The sequence below is a fragment of the Diuraphis noxia genome, unplaced genomic scaffold (assembly GCF_037042655.1).
Source record: "Diuraphis noxia isolate RWA-SAM2 unplaced genomic scaffold, SU_Dnox_SAM2 contig0001, whole genome shotgun sequence".
In the NCBI taxonomy this organism is placed as follows: Eukaryota; Metazoa; Arthropoda; class Insecta; order Hemiptera; family Aphididae; genus Diuraphis; species Diuraphis noxia.
In genome coordinates this window covers 21,022,410-21,036,904 of record NW_028301711.1, presented here as the reverse complement: position 1 = coordinate 21,036,904, position 14,495 = coordinate 21,022,410, and positions in this window count along the sequence as shown.

The window sequence follows — 14,495 nt, the reverse complement described above, 5'->3', positions numbered from 1 at the left end:
TTGTTGTGGAATGTCTGCTGGAAATCGTACGCGGAGAGGATTGACGAACGAACGCGGCGCTCGGCATGCGCAGCGGACACGAAGGCGTTGCTCTTACCGTGACACACCCGCCGACGACGACTTACGGGACCGACTGGACCGAGGCAACGGTGAACGGACGCGACGACGATCGTGTTTCGTGTGAAATTAAAAATAATAATAAGATATTCTTGTTTCATAATAATAATATTATTGAGAGGATGTCAGCTCCAAAAATTTTTGTTTTCCCTCTCAGCCCATAGCGCAACACGTCGTATTAAACACTGTCACGTACAATCGTTTAGTTTATTAATTTTAATTGATGATTTTACTCTAAAATTACTCAAGAACAACAATATTTATTTTTATTTACATTTTGTCCATGTCGTGGATGGACCAGAGATGATATTATAAAACAATCACTGACATCCACGTTCCACTTGAAAATTGAAATGCCCAACAAACAGTGCCAACAGTGGTGTTTCGTGTTCTGTGTTCTAGTGCTCAAGAGCACGTGAACTATCCCAAACAAAATTACATCAAAGTAGAGATTTTTTTAATTTCTTTAATAAACTATAGTTGGATTTTATGCGCATAGTCTGTAACATAAAAATTGTTTATCAAAAAGTCAAAAAATTCTATCGTGTTGACAATTTATTAGTGTACAATTTCGCGTGATTGTAGAAATATGAAATAATAGCTACATGCCTCGATACTTTGGTTAGTAAAATATGGTCTTTTGGAACATTCGTCGTGCGTGCAGCATCACAAACTTTGAATACGCATTTTCTTCCCAGCCTACACGGGAATCTTATTAAATAATTAATATGTTCATGCGAATTTCACGTATTGTAAAGACGGAGACAACTAAGACCCGTGTAACTTCCTATTAATTTAAAACTTTAATATTTATGAATTGTGAAATTGACAAATGAAATGTTATTCTCAAGTCATTTCAATAGCTGTTCATCGTGGAATTGTAAATATAATCATCAAGAATTATAATAACCGGCAAAAAAATAATAAATTTACTTACTTTAATTTACTAACCAAAAACGCATTAATATTTGTCGAAGTCGCAAAATGAATTTAACGGTATATTTGTATAATCAAATAAAAAATAATTGTAGGCAGCAGTATTAGCTCACTAAATATTTATAATACAAAATATTAAATCATAAAATATATGATATTAACAAACCCGTGTCAAATAGTTATAAAAATTGAACATTAAAAATAATATGTTTTCACATTTGGCAGTCTTAGCCTATAGAAGTATAAATAAAACAATATTTTCCAGTTCAATTTTACTTAGAAAAATGATGTGATTAAAAAAAAAAATTTAAAGTATTTTAAAAGATTGAAATCTGCATTATTAAAAAACGGCGGATAAATCGTGGATGTCGCTCTGTAGGTTACTGTAATGGATGGGATTAAATTTGAGTGCAATGATACTATGATAGGTATCATTGTATACGAAAAACGATTCTGAACGGAGATGATTTGTCAGTCTAGGATATATTATATTTTAATATTGTCATATATTCTATTTTGAAATAAATATTTTATTTTTCAATTAAGTCGCATTTTGCATAAGGCATAGTTAATCAATTAGTGTAGTTATCATAATTCATAATACCTTATATTATCATAGATATACGAATACCTGGTTTAAAGATAAATCGTTATCGTTACGCGATTTCATAAAAATTTAAAACTCAAACGATCAAAACATTTTTCCTATAATGACACTTCAAATTTTCTCTATAGCTATTTGAAGCAAAACTTATGGAAAACTTGGTGTTAAATTTTATAACCTTAGATATAAATACAAACAATATTATGAATTTTGAACTACAAAATAATTTGCAAATATTCATGGTTTTGACGAATTTTTGTCAATATTTGAAATTCAAATGCTAATAAAAATTTAATTTGAATTTCCGGTGGACATTTTTTTTGTGATAAAGATTGAAAAACTTGTAAGGAGCCTTGTATTAAATTTTCAAATCTTAGGTATAAAAGGAAAATTTTTTATGAATTTCTAGGATAAAATAATTTACGAATTTTTGTGATTTTTACGTATGTTGTCAAAATTAAAATTTGAATACATGTAAAAAAAAATTGTGGCTATACATTTATTTTATTTTTCAACTGCTATTGTAAAAATATATTATGAGCCTTGTATTAAATTATCAAATCTTAGAAAAACTTTTATGAATTTCGATATAAGATAATTTGAAAATTGCCGTAATTTTTACGTATTAAGTCAATATTTGAACTTCAAATACTAATAAAAAAAAATTGTGCCGATGTATTCTTAAAATTTTTTTAATCACTATAAGAATAACTTATGAGGAACTTTGTATTAAATTTTCAAGTATTTTGATAGGGCCAAAAAGTTTTTATCGACACTTCAAAAAAAAAATTTTCAGACAAATTGAAAATTTCAGTCATCTATAAATATCTCAAAAAAAGTCAAAATATTTTGAAATTTAAATCATGTAAAGAAAATGCCAATCCTAATAACTGGTAAAATTTTCAAGTATCTAGGACTTATACTTTTTGAATAATAACAAATATTTAAAATCGTTTCAGGATAAATCGTTATCGGTTCGCTATTTCGTAAAAATTTAAAATTCAAACGCACTTAAAATTTATCCTATAATGATGCTTCGAGTTTTCTCTATAGCTACTTGAAGGAAAACTTATGGAAAACTTAGTGTTGTATTTTTAATCCTTAGTTATAAACGCAAAAGATTTTATGATTTTTCAACTTCAAAATTACTTGCAAATTTTCGCGTTTTCGACAGATTTCGTAAAATTTTGAACTATAAACGCTTATTAAAATAAATCGTGACTTACGATTTTTAATTTTTTTAGCTACGATAAGAACAACTCATAAGGAACCTTGTATTAAATTTTCAAGTTTTTTTGGTCGTCCAACATTTTTTTACCGACACTTCAAAAAAAAATTCTCAAAAAAGTCGAAAATTTCAGTGGTCTATAAATAACTCAAAAAAAGTCAATTGAAAATCAAAAATTTTGAAAATTAAACTGTATATAGATAGCACTACCATAAACATTTGGTGAAAATTTCAAGTATTTACAGTGATTAGTTTTTGAATTACAACCATATAAAAAAATCGATTTGGTCGAAAACTGATTTTGCGTAAAAATTCTTTTTTCTGTCATTTTTTTTTTTTGTTTTTCTAAATTTTTTTGAAAAATGTTGGAAAATGTTTACTTTTGACCTCTATAATGCACCAAGAATCTTCACTTTTACATCGGAAACCACCCCCAAAGTTTGAAATCGAAGCATTATTTCGACTAGTTAAAAAACACACATCACACATCATTGTAAAATCAATACATTCATCACTTCGTTCAGAATCTAAAATACGCCGGTCTTTTAGATTATATATAATGAGAAATTGAAAAATTCTTAAATAAATTTAACAAAATATTCTTAAAATAAAATGTATTTGTATAATATGTTTCAAATTAGAAAACTTCTAATAAGTACCTACATTTGGTTACTTAATGTAATTATTAAAAGTATCTGAATAAGATGGTTGCAGTGACTCGTGAATATAATTAGGAAGACTAGGATGTATTACTGGTTGAGATGTTATAGAGAGAAATTTAGGTAACATTGACGGTCCAGAACAACATCATTAAAGTTGAGGTGGTAAAATAATCATAATTCACATTTTTTTTTTTTACTTGATAAGTATTCTTGAATCATCTAAATAATGGTAACATGTCTAGCCTATATAATATTATGATATTCATTATTCATACCTATACATTTTTATAATTTTACCACCTACCACCAGACACCCACCCCCTAAATTAGGTCTGGTCGTTGCCAGACTTGAATCATGTTCTCGGCGCCACTGCCTAACAATATACGTAGTAGTTGTAGTACAAAACTCGTGTGTATAGCCCTAAACAGACAATGAGACAAGAGTACACCACGGTTATAAATAACACCAGTCACACAAAAAAAACAAACGTTTATATCGTGTCGTGTACGGAATGTTAAGGGCTAAGGAGGCTATAAAACCGTCACGAAAACCGGTCGATGAGTCCCACACAGCCAAGTCACCACCGTCAGATGTTTACAAATTGTATAATTTAAGTAAGGTTTTTGACGATATAATTCCCAAAACGTCCCTGCAACGTCGTGAGTAACACAATGAAAAAAAAAATATACGGTTAAAAGGACTAAAAGAAATCCACAGACAAGAAAAATAAAGTAAAACCCGTTCTAGTGTTATAATATGTATTAATTTTGTTTATTAATTTTTACCGACATTTTGGCCTACAGTGAATAAATTGTATATAATCATATTTTAAAAGATACCTAGTTTAAAAGACAACAGGTAGGCAAAGTAAAAATATAAAAACAACCGAAATTCATCAAATTGGAAATTAGGCGGCAAAATATTAAGCAATTGTGCTTACAGCAGAACTACGCTATTCGGTGCACTAAGAAAAGCTTAACGAAACGAATATTACGGTGAAGTTTAAGTGCTATTTATCCTACCTACAATTACACATAACAGTTCAACTTAATGTATGAATAATGAGTAGTAAAATTAAATTTTTTATTATAAATTTTGATTCACGTTCGTTTTTTGTACATATAAGTTAAAGTGACAGAATTAAGATGATGTTTTAATAGTAGCCACAGTATATTTATTTATATTTAGCGGGTGATTTCTATTATGTACACTATATACAAGCGGATAAAAATGTATTATGCGGATACGAATCGATAATGTTTCTATAAATATTAAATACGAACGTATTTCGAAATAATTTTGTGCCAAGGAAGCAATGCTGAAAAAAAGCAAAATAATTAAAAATTTATTATGATACACATACACAACTACAGCATTTTCAGCATTACAGTTTCACAAAAAAAGTAATCTGAAATGGAAGGTTATATTATATATTTTATAATCATTTTCAATATCTGTAATTTAATAACCAAATTTGACTTTATTTGTATTTATTTTATTAAATATATGGTATAATCCCTTTGAACATATATACACATTATACATATAATATAGTTACACATTAATCATTAATTGTTCAATGTATTATATAATATAAAATTAATAGCTAGACTGCTAGAGGCTAGGCAGTATCTGGCATAGCGCATAGGCATATAGAAGAAACGAAGAGTTAACATTTGAGATCATACTTGTACTCGCAATAGGTTTATTTTTAAGGTAATTAGTGGATGCGAAAGGAACATAAAAAGTAACAACAGATCGGGATTATTAAGAAACAATAAAAATATTTTATAATTAGTTGAGTGATAAACACAATTTTAAGTGTGGGTAAACAATATTATGTATAATTTATATCTGTATAATATGTAGATATGTATAATACTATAACGTCTATAACGTAATACATTAAACATTTTATACCTGAACTGTAACGGACTCTGGCCTTTAATTATTAATTTATATAGAAAAAATAATCATAATACACCGGCAATGATGTATGAATATTATTATTGAGTTACTAGTGAAGCCACAATATTGTAACATTCGTAACAACCAACTGCCAATTTCTATCCCAATTCCCAATAATAACTATATAGTAGAAACTTGTTGGTTATTGAAACATTATTATAATTTATATTTATATTACTCGACCGTCACACTCACACGGTCAATACAGCAGGCCACTTTAATGATTTAAATAACTTAATAAGATTACCAACGTAACAATCGTAATTTACTATAAATAAAGTATATAATTTTTTTTTCTACATCAACTATGATCGGCTATCGAGGGCAAGACGGTTCGCGACTTATGTTTCAGAGGTTTATACGAAACTTGTGTTGTAATAATATTATAAAGGATATTCATATTCGTAATTTGATATTTTGATCATTTAAATCACTGCACGAGGCACGGCAATCAATGGCAAGGCAATACTACAAATTTTACTGACCGACAATTTTATGGTTCACAAAGACCAATTTATAGAAAATGATTGATCGTAAATTACCCAACACAAATCTCATCTAAATCGGTCGTTATCTATCGTAGTTCGTAATATATGAATACCGAATAGGTAACCATAGTATAATATTAAATATAGTATACCTTTATAAAACACATTGTGGGACGAGCTAGTGTGCTACGAGTGCTTCGACACACAGATGCAAGTTAACCACCAAAAAAAATGTCATAAAATATTATTAGATTTCCATAATATGTTATAGTTGGTTATTATGCACATGGTCGAATAATAAATATTTCATACATTTCAATTATAATTTTTTTTTTCAGCATTTCAGATTTCTTAGTGCGACTCCAGGCGGTCTCGTACACTCTTATTAGCTACATGCATCGACACGTCGTCAGAAATGTTAACATGGTGTTTTGGAGCACAATATTATATGTGTACACCAGAGACAGGATCTATTTTTAATTTTTATTATTATGTGCTCGTGTTGTCACGTTAATTTGTCGAAACGATATCACGCACACACGACGATATGCATTGCCACATTGAACGTTATCTTATTACCGTCACTGTGCTAAAATGATAATAACCATCAATTAAAATAATAAATGTAATAATTTAATAAAAACAGGATAGTTACTATACTTAATCACAGATATAACCGACGAAATCATATTATGAATTGTTTTATAAGCCTCGTTTTTCCAATGATCGACATCACTATTTTACTCACCCGTTATAACAAATTGTTTGAGAATTATTTATACATTGTACTTGTTCAGTTATTATTTCTCATTTTATAGTGTTCTTCATCCGTTAATTTAACGGCTTATTGAAAATTTTAATAATTTAAAGATTTAAGCAACTATACGTCTATACATGAGTAAGGGTTCTCGTACAACGCAGTGGTTGAGTTAAAATCACTAATGACTAATGAGGCCGGACTGCGGACACAATTTACAGGCACCACGGTGGTACCGCCAAATTAAAAAAATTTTACTGTCACCGTTTTATTCGTGGCCACCTAAAAATTAATAAAGCAAAAAGAAAAGGACCCTCACACCAGTCATGCCTTATTTATATACTCGTATGCTTCTTCGATAATATTATAATATCTTAAATTATTATAATAATGGATTATTGTTTGTGTCCAACAAAGCGTTATAATTTAAAATTATTTTGTATATTATTTTGCGTCTTAACTTTCAGGTGGCATGACAGCTGCTTGGTACCTATGTCGTGTCGTATCAAAAAGTTGAGCTCGCCCCAACTGGAAATTTTCTGGTAGATCATAGTTAATGTTTGATACAATAACTAATACAAAAGTCAACAGAAATTTGACGTAACGAGTGTGCCGTCTTTGGGCTGAGTTCTCTTTACATGACTCTGCCGTGTCCCGTGTAGATTTAAAAGTATTTCACAATGTAGGCAACGTGTTATCACTTTAAAAGACCAACAATTTGTTACTTACACAGGTACGTATTTCATATAATATGGAACACGACACGGTGTAGTGTGAACCCGACTTAATACGTTGTACCATAAACAATGCAAATCTGGCATTTAGGTGCATGGCTTCATGTCTCATGGTCATGGACAAATGGACAATCCGGTAATCGGTCAAAAAGTCCGGGGACAAAAAATCCATTTAAAAAAAAAATGAACAAAAAGTCCGGATTCATTTTATTTTTAATGTCGGACAACAAGTCTGAGCACGTTTTTATTGTCAAAAAAAGTCCAAAAATACAATTAAAATATTTTATTACATTTTCATCTATAATTGTATTATATAGGTATTTCACACTACACAAAACAAAAAATTCAATACAAACATTAAGTCATTATTTTGACTTAAGTAATTTAAATTATTAATATTACTGTAATAATAGTCGATAATTGTATTGAATTATTTAAAATTATTATTATAGGCTTCGATGTGTGTATTGAATTATTTGTTTTGTGTAGCATGAAATACCTATATGGCTATATTATAATTATAGATGAAAATGTAATAAAATATTTTAATTATATTTTCGGACATTTTGTCTGACAATAAAAATGTGCTCGAACTTTTTGTCTGACATTAAAGAAAATGAATCCGGACATTGTTCATGTTTTTTCAAAATTGACTTTTCCTCTGGGATTCGGACAATCCGACAATCACCAATCGGCGCATACGGCATATTTTTTATTAAAATATAATAATGTAACGATAAGTTTTGTTCATGTCATTGACATGATGTCAATAGAGTTTTTAGTATACGATTTTTATTTGATTTTTAAACGAATACGTTTCCCAAATTATTACAATATTATGTAATCCATTAATCCATATAACATCTAAGGAAATCACTGAAATTATTTTTTACAGTAATTTTATATTTATAATATTATTAAATGACGATACCTAATAGCCTCCGCTCGTCTGTTTACTATATAAAAATGAATTAACTACAACGTATTTATAATGTAGGTAGGCCCATTGAAGGCGGAAGGACGCCCGTTAAAATCACGATAATAATATAACAAATTAACTTTTCGATAAGTAATCCCGTCCAACGTTATAATAATATGTTTAACACAATGTCGTGCACATTGCACACACATAAACACAGTGAAACACCCGTATGTACAAGGTGTGTTGTATGTTTCAATATTTGTGTATCTATGTGTACCGTACTCGTTTGCCAAGTGCCGATAAATGTTAAACACAACATTATTTATAGCCTTTAAACGCTATCTTATCAATCAGTGGAAATATCATTATAAGTCAGATAATATAGTGGAATGAAACGTAATTCTAATTATACTGAATAATAATAATAATATTATAACTACCCGTACACTTGAGAGCACATTTCTGAGCATACAATATGATTATTCGGAAAAATGTAATTTATTAATATTTTACTTGGAACTAACATATTTAGTTTTGTCTGAGCATTACCTACAACACCCCTCTTTACGGCCATCTGTTCGTTGTTCGGGTAAAAACACTCTATAGAAGTATAGAAGATAAATATTTTTATTTTTATAAACATATAGAATAAACAATAAAGACCTTATTTGACCTTTTTTGAAACCTTTTCATTTCGTAAAATCGTAACGATACGAACACAGTCTTCACAGTAAGAATAACTTATGAGAAACTTTGTATTAAATTTTCAAGTATTTTGATAGGACCAAAAAAATTTTATCGACACTTCAAAAAAAAAAAATACAGAAAAATTGAAAATTTCTGTGGTCTATAAATAACTCAAAACAGTCAAACATTTTTGAAAATTAAACTATATATAGATATCACTAACATAAACATTTGGTGAAAATTTCAAGTATTTACAGTGATTAGTTTTTGAATTACAACCATATAAAAATATCGATTTGGTCGAAAACTGATTTTGCGTAAAAATTCTTTTTTCTGTCATTTTTTTTTTGTTTTTCTCGATTTTTTTGAAAACTGTTGGAAAATGTTTACTTTTGACCTCTATAATGCACCAAGGATCTTGACTTTTACATCGGAAACCACCCCCAAAGTTTGAAATCGAAGCATTATTTCGACTAGTTATGCTGTATACAGACACAAGAAAAAAAAAAACACACATCATTGTAAAATCAATACATTCATCACTTCGTTCAGAATCTAAAATCAGTTGCTTTAGCTTGTTAAGACCTTGATGCATTGTAATTTCGTGTATCGAGGCATTTTCTAATTCAACTGTGTTGGAGATAATACATTCGTATGTAATGGAATTACAAACACAACTAAATACGAGTAGGATACATCACAGAACATAAACTAGAAAAACAAATGTTTTCCTGCGTAAAAGTAGTGAAAATGTCCCCATTCCTGAAAAAATGTCGCTATTTGGAGGTGTCCATTAAGGGAAATTTCACTGTCATAACTTGTGAGATTGAGCTGGTTAAGGTTATGTTTTAATTTTATTTTATTCTTTCTTTTTATTAAAATTGTTGGTGGGAGGGGAGCGCGTGCCTGTGCGGAAAAAAATCATCACTAACATTATACCGGGGAGGCGGGGATAGACTAAATATAAATAATTTAATATATTATAATAAATTATAAATTATAAATAAAATAAATATTGTATATTATGTTAAAAATTGTTATTTTATAAAAAAATTGCCTTTTTGAACAACGCTAACGAATAAAATTCCAACATTTTTTTGTAATGTATACATATGCCCTTTATATACAATTTTATACCCTCGTGCTGTTTTTATTAATTCCATTTTTAAGGCACACTATGTAGTAAACTATATATATATAATATATACAGTGCCAACAAATGACTGAGCGCAGTTTCATTGTGTTGTAGCCGTATAATATAATACCTATGACCATAATATAATATGATATCGCTATAACATATATTTTATTGCAATTGAAAAATGTTCATTATTTCTATTCGTGTACCTACCTGGTTATCTATAAAGTACCTACACGGTTATATTGTAAAAACACTCTCAATAATTATTTATCTACGACGATTATAGGATACGTGGTATCTACTATCTACTAATAAATAGTATACAGTTATACCGGAACTGGAACAAATTAAACAACTAATTGGTCAGTTGGAATTACATCTTGATCGCGTTTATATCGAGTATGCTGTTGAAAATTCCGAAATGTATGTATTAAATGTATATATTTAGTAATATCGTATTTTTAGGGTATAAGACAGTTTTTATAGAATAACTGGGTTTTATTTTCCAGCTACCGTGCGCTCCTTAGCACGAGTCGACGCTGATTCAAACATAATATTTTATAAAAATAAAATATTACCTACACGATTATCGAAAATTTTGCATTCTTATTTTATGGATCATTTTTTTAGCCAACCACAGTAATACTCGCCATTACTGTAAATGCACCAAGAATCTTAATACAAGCCTTTTTAGTTTACCAATTCGGCATTAAACATGGGCGATCGTTGTTGAATCGTTAAAAAAATAACAATACAAGAGTATAAGTATATAATTTCAATGCATTCGTTACGATCGTGTCATTTATGCTTTGCTTAGCATAAGAAATCAACAGGTCATCAGTTAAACTGTATAATATACTATATTACATTTTACTGTCACCGTATTGATATATAATATTATATATTAATATAAAGGATGGTTATTCAATGTTTCTGAGAATTTTGAAAAACAATCTTTTGATAAAGCGTGAAAGAATTTACCATAGTCCATGATTATTCACATGATATAATGTTAAAGACTATAAATATATTTATCTCAACAAAAACACTCCGCTAACTCCGTGTAAAAAAACTCTAAGTAAAGAAAAATAAATAAAAATGCTATAAACTATGTGATATAAAGTGGAATCTAAGTAAATGGTCTAATGTGTAAAATGTATACATAAGTAATTGATTCAAATTTAATAACATTGGTTATTTTATTATTTATATTCATTTATAACATGAATTATTGTATCTAAAATTGATCTAAATTTGGTTAATTAATTAATTTTAATAGTTATTACATACACTTAGTACTTGGCTATACATTTTTAGACCGAACATTCCAGCCAAGTAACCCAAATTTAGATAAATTTTAGTTAAAATAATTCATGTTATAAATTAATATAAATAACCAGTTTTTAATTTGAATCAATTACTTATGTATACGTTTTACACATTAAACCATTTACTTAGATTCCACCTTATGCCGGGTCCACACAGAGACGACACAGAAACAAAACAAAAACCAAACTCAAACCCTTCTTTTTGAAGTTTGAAAAAAATAAAACACAAACAAAACATGTGTCCATACTGAGGTGAGTAAAAATTAAACAAAACATGAACAAAATTCAAACATTTGTTCGTGTTTTGTTTTTGTTTTCAACTATCCATACAGAAATATAAGCTCGTCGTTTTATTTCGTTCATCCGTGGTCATTCCGTCTGTCTTCAGAGTTCTTGCTTTCTAAACTCTTCGTACTTACAAGTTTTTTTAAATTTTTTTACTCTGAGTGAAAATGTGGAAATTGAAAAGAGATATTGAAGACGATGAAGATTTATTTATGTTGGGTGCTGGGTATATTTACCTACAGTTACAAAGTAAAAAAATAAATAATAAGATTAAAATACGTTTTAATTATATAATAAATATATATTAAATTTATAAATAACCAAATTGGTACTGCCTGCGAAATCCCGATAAAGAATATTGCCTGTTGGTTGTTTTGAAAACATGTCCACACACGTTCGACAGTGTTCGCAAAAACAACAACAAAACCAAAACCTTTTGATGTTTATCGACACCGCTCGGGACACGACTTTGTTTTTCAAAACACGAACAATTTGTTGGAAAAAACAAAATTGTTTTTAAAATGTTTTGATTTTGTCGAAAAACACAGATTTTTTGTTTTGTTTTACTTTTGTCGTCTCTGTGTGGACCCGGCATTATGCCGATATCATTGGTTTTATAAATTATTATATTACTGAATTAAATACGCCCGTGTCAATTGTGAATTGCGGAAAAAAAATCCTCAGACCGCAATATTACTCACAACCTCATGAAAATGGTTGAACATATATTTTTAAACGTTAAATAACACCTACTCACAGTAAAAACATATAGCATATAAAAATATTTCGAATAATTAATGCGTCAATAATACAAAATATAGATAATAATATTAAAATTAATAATAATATAATAATTATCAAACAATAATCATTAAACGTAGGCAGCTATTCACAGTAAAAACATAATATAATGATATAATTGTTTGTAGTTTTTTGAAATTTTCAACAAATGTTTATATGATGTTTCCTAAGTAGGAATTTTTATAACATTTTCAAAATATTTTAAATATTTTAGAGCTATTTATAAATCAAACGTTATGATTATGACTTTATATATTAGACAAAAAACTGTTGTCATTTTTAAATGTAATTATAACGGAAAACAAAAATAATTAATACCAAAAATTACAAACATTTTCTAAAAATGCAAAAAATTTTCAATTTCTATAGCTAAGTATTGCAAATTTAAAACAAGGTTTCTCATAAGTAGTTGAAAAAATTCTAAAAATCTAAAAAAATATCTATACATTTTTACTCTAAAATACTCTATGGGACTACTAGGTACTCGGTATTTTTTATAGATATTTTTAGTTAAAATTATACGGATGAAAAATATTTAAAAATATAATTTTATAATAAAAACTTTGTTTTTCTAACAACTATATTAATTTATTGAATGATATAATATAATATAATATACGTATTTGTAATTAAATATTAATAATGCGGTAATTATAGATACCAATTAACGTTAAAAAATATTTGTGAATGAGGCTGTGAGTAATATTTTATAGTCTGGGGATTTTTTCCGATTACCGTCAATTGTTTACCCCGTGCACCCAACGACAGATTAGTTAATATTACTTAAAAACTAGATAATTTTAGATTCTGATGTAAGTAAAAGATCTTATGGTTTTACAATGATGTTAATTTTTTTATTTAATTTTTATTGTTTTTGTAGAATTTAAGCATCTGCTCTAAATTTAGTTTATTTTAAAAGGGTCCATATATTTTACACACGAGTACACGACGTGCATCGAATAATGTAAAAATGTAAACAAAACAGATAAGCTCGAGCGCGGGACTGAAATACCGACTGGCGACTGCACAGACGCACAGTACACCGATTTGACCGATTACTGATAGAGAATTAGAGAATAGAAAATAGAAATGGACGATTGTGATTGTGAACAATGTGAACCATGTCCATAATGTTGGTGCGTTGTATGTGTTAGCTGAGGGGGAAAGCAATAGTAGTGGGAGAAGTACGCCGCCGTCGTATGAATCCCCGCCACCCGTCCCCGACCAAGTGACCCGTATAACGGTATAAATGTATAATACGGCAACCGGCGGCCAAAGTAATATAAAATTAAAAATGATCACTAAAATAACCAGTTTTTTGCTCATAACTGAAATATTGTTCAACCGATTTCATTGAAAATTATATAAGCACGTAGCCTATGATTTTATCGATCGACTGATACCTCATTTTAACGATTAGACCATTTATTAGACCTACAGTCTTTAAAATAAAGTATAGCAAAATATTAACACGTATTTAAATGTGAATGTTTTGGTTTCAGATAATATACACGGCCGAGTGCTTCGCTTCCTTTTTTTTTTACTTAGCTGGATATTTTAGTTTTTAAAACATGGCGGCTATTTAGTGTGAGGCACAGCCTCTCGGCAGGCAACGATGCACGTTTTCCGAATTTAATAATTTGAAAAATAATTTAAATATTTAAAATTTAAAAATAAGTACCGTCGCCGAAAATAATATGTCCAAACACGCGCGGCACGGCTTTCCTTTGATGTAAATTGCCTATTAGGCCGATCGGAAATTTGGCTGTTGAAAACAAATAGTGATGTTACACTCTTGCAACGCGTAAAAAGCTGCTCCATCTAGACGTACCTTAA